Here is a 4,342-nt window from a genome sequence, read left to right on the forward strand (position 1 = left end):
TATGGTTATGTATGGAAACTAGTAATATCGTCTTGCTCTGTCCCATACTTTCTAGGTTGCTGATAATGAGACTCCCATAATTTTCAACAGATGAGGTTCAAGTTGGATAGCCAAGATGATGCAACCAGACAAGCTTGCACCCATGTTTTCAAGTCTGCTCTGCGACAGTATCGGTATAACTTGAGGAAAACTCACTTTGAAGGCAAGGCTAACAGTGAACTTTCCCAAACATCTCCAGTGGAAAATATATCGGATGAAGACTGGAGGGGCCTTGTTAAACACTGGTCTGATCCGAAGTATCAGGTACATTATATATATGTGATCAGATCACATGTTGAAGTCCTATTTACGCATGTGCCACACAAATCTATCTTCTTGTAGGTGAACTGTTCAAAGAACAAGGCCAACCGTATGAAAGTGAAATTCCAACAGACGACAGGATCTCGTAGCTATATTGCACACTGCGAGGCTCTTGTAATTAGCTGTTGTTTCACTCTTTTCACTGTACCATATTATCAGATCTATATTGACTTGTTCGAAATGCAAAGGAAAGCCCGCAAGGACCAAAAAATACCTGAACCAAATGTTTTGGAAATCTTCAAGGACTGTCACACCAGCAAGAAGAAGGGCATGACTACACCAGTCAAAGCCGCTGTTGTAAGTCCTTAATCCTCATGCCTTTTAACTACTACTTACTCTGACTTGTGCCTTGAACTGCATGGTTTGCAGCCAATGTCTATTACTCTTTTCAATTTTATACACAATTGTCTTAGCGTATCATTGCACCTTACAAGGTTTAAAAGAGAGGAGTGATGTTCCTTTGATCTTGACCCGTAATCTAGTTCCGTGCTGGACTTGCCCACACAACGTTACAATTGCATGTTTGTCTGTTCTCAGTTGTTTTGTGATATGAATGATGTCATACTATGCTTACCGTATTATAAACTTCGTCTCTTTATCCTTAGCCCTCAATACGATGTGAATAAATAGACAATACATTAGTGATGGTACATGGTCATATGTTTGGAACCTGGTTTTATTATGTACTTTGGAATAAAATACAACTAATATTTTACATGGGTTCACCAGAATAAGTTCTGTATATAGACCAAAGCTATTTTGTTTGGTTTTGCTGCCTCCTTAATATCTTATGTTCTGGTACTACTAATGTAAAACCTCAACTTTTCAGCGAGCTATGGAAAAAATGGTGGAACTGCCACCTTCTGAAGGTGGCGAGGCAACTATAACCGCAATGTCAGCTCTTGCTGCAGTGGGTCAGTACCTGTCCACTAACAGTGCCAAAAGCACGTTCCTGTGTAATACTGGGTTGGTTGTTAAGGCAATATCGTCCAAACTGCCTCATGATCAAGATATGCAAGCTCAAAGCAATGTTGTATCTGTGCTCCAGACACAAGTCCATTCCCTAACAGAGACCCTTTGTGAAACAAGGAGAAACATTGCTCAATGTCGTCAAGATATGCATGGTTTTGAAACCAGACTATCAGACATTTGCTATGTTGTTCAGGAGCCTAGGGGAAATGAAGGCGAGGGTTATGGTGCTCCATCGGACAATACAGCATGAAAACATAACAGTCAGGTCAAATGAACTGAGCTTCTGAACTTCTGGTGGTGCATTTATCTGCTAGACTGTTAAGTTTTATGCCAACCTTCCTTTTGTTATATAGTTGTAATATGTTTTGGTGTGATACAAAATTTATTCTTAACGTGCAGCCACCGGCTAAAGAAAACAGCAATCCATTTTTGTGTAGTGTAGGGTGTTCCCTATATTTGCACTGGTGGCGATCTTCGATGCCGAGTGGATGTAATCTGTGCAATCGCCTTAATAGCCTAGCGTTAGTTTCGGCCTTATTTATTTCCTAGTCTTCTTTTTCCCTGGTTTGCTAGTGGCCGCAACTACCATGGGCCATATACGGGCCGTAGGATCCATGGGTCTCCTACGGGCCGTCGATAAATGGGCCTATAATCGGTGGGCCTCGGGCCGTCGGATAAATGGGTCTACATGGGCTGTAATCGGGCGTAATTGGTATCGGCCCAGCACGGTAACAGGCCGTAGGACAGCAAAGGCTTAATTCTGTCACAGGCATAACGGGTCATTAATGGGCCAGAATATAGGACGGGCTGGAAACGGCACAACGGGTTAACAGGCCAGAAACGGGCCGACTCTTGCTATGGGCCGAATTTGGCCAATTAGGGTAACAGGCCAGTAACGGGCCGACTCTTGCCATGGGCCGAATTTGGCCCAATAGGGGAACAGGCCAGTAACGGGCCGACTCTTGCCATGGGCCGAATTTGGCCCATTAGGGGAACAGGCCAGTAACGGGCCGGAAGAAATCGAGGGCCGAAAAGGAGCCCAAGAACGTATGGGCCGTCAATAGGCCGAAAGCTAACACGGGCTGGAAACGGCCCATGTAAATCACGGGTCGTTAACGGGTATAAAGAAAATTACTGTTCATTATGGGCTAGAGTCACCGTGGGCCTGTAAAGGGCCGAAAGATACAAAGGCCTCATATGGGCCGAAATACGTCGTGGGCCATACATGGGCCGAAAGTGAAATGGGCTGGTGTTATATTCGACGGCCCACATGACGTTGTTGGGCGGATTTCCTTTAGGGCCTAACGGGCCGTGAGTTAACGGGTCGTAAAATGGGCTATTTGCGAAGAGACCGTTAACAGGCTTTTCATGGGCCAGCCCGTTAACTTTTGACCAAGTCAAACGGGCCGGCTTTGTAAGCTAAATGGGCCAGTGGTGGGCCGTGGCATGTGTCGACATATCATAGGCGCCTATCTGACCCACTGACGAGCTGACACGTGTTTCGTCCGGCCAATAAGAATTTTACACGTGGAAATTTCCCATTGGTCGGGGCTGTTAACGGGTTATCGGATCCAAAACCCGACCCGATAGCTTAACGGCGTTCCGTTACGGTGGATGCCACGTGTCGGTCACCCTTGACGAAAGCACTTCTGTGACGCGCGATTTATCGTCATGGAAGTGGACACTTCCGTGATGATAATTTTGGTAATGTCATGGAACACTTCTACGACAGCACAGGTATGACTATCTTGATTCTGTCATAAAATCGTCATGGATGTACATGCATGACAAAAAACGCGACCTACTGTGACAAACACGTATCATCACGGAAGTGTATTTTTTTGTAGTGCTAATACTACCAGGACTAAGTTCATGATAAATTAAAGTTCAATTAATCATATTACTTAAGAACTCCCACTTAGATACACATCCCTCTAATCATCTAAGTGATCACGTGATCCAAATCAACTAAACCATGTCCGATCATCACGTGAGATGGAGTAGTTTTCAATGGTGAACATCACTATGTTGATCATATCTACTATATGATTCATGCTCGACCTTTCGGTCTCAGTGTTCCGAGGCCATATATGCATATGCTAGGCTCGTCAAGTTTAACCCGAGTATTCTGCGTGTGCAAAACTGGCTTGCACCCGTTGTAGATGAACGTAGAGCTTATCACACCCGATCATCACATGGTGTCTCGGCACGATGAACTTTGGCAACGGTGCATACTCAGGGAGAACACTTTTATCTTGAAATTTAGTGAGAGATCATCTTATAATGCTACCGTCAATCAAAGCAAAATAAGATGCATAAAAGATAAACATCACATGCAATCCATATAAGTGATATGATATGGCGCGACACCTCCGAAGCACCGTCATGATCACCATCGTCACCGGCGCGACACCTTGATCTCCATCGTAGCATCGTTGTTGTCTCGCCAACTATTGCTTCTACGACTATCGCTACCGCTTAGTGATAAAGTAAAGCAATTACAGGGCGATTGCATTGCATACAATAAAGTGACAACCATATGGCTCCTGCTAGTTGCCGATAACTCCGTTACAAAACATGATCATCTCATACAATAAAATATAGCATCATGTCTTCACTGTTGGAAATATGCCCTAGAGGCAATAATAAATGGTTATTATTATATTTCTTTGTTCATGGTAATTGTCTATTATTCATGCTATAATTGTATTATCCGGAAATCGTAATACATGTGTGAATACATAGACCACAACGTGTCCCTAGTAAGCCTCTAGTTGACTAGCTCGTTGATCAACAGATAGTCATGGTTTCCTGACTATGGACATTGGATGTCATTGATAACGGGATCACATCATTAGGAGAATGATGTGATGGACAAGACCCAATCCTAAGCATAGCATAAAAGATCGTGTAGTTTCGTTTGCTAGAGCTTTTCCAATGTCAAGTATCTTTTCCTTAGACCATGAGATCGTGCAACTCCCGGATACCGTAGGAGTGCTTTGGGTGTGCC

The sequence above is a fragment of the Triticum aestivum genome, chromosome 5D, assembly GCF_018294505.1.
Source record: "Triticum aestivum cultivar Chinese Spring chromosome 5D, IWGSC CS RefSeq v2.1, whole genome shotgun sequence".
Classification (NCBI taxonomy): domain Eukaryota; kingdom Viridiplantae; phylum Streptophyta; class Magnoliopsida; order Poales; family Poaceae; genus Triticum; species Triticum aestivum.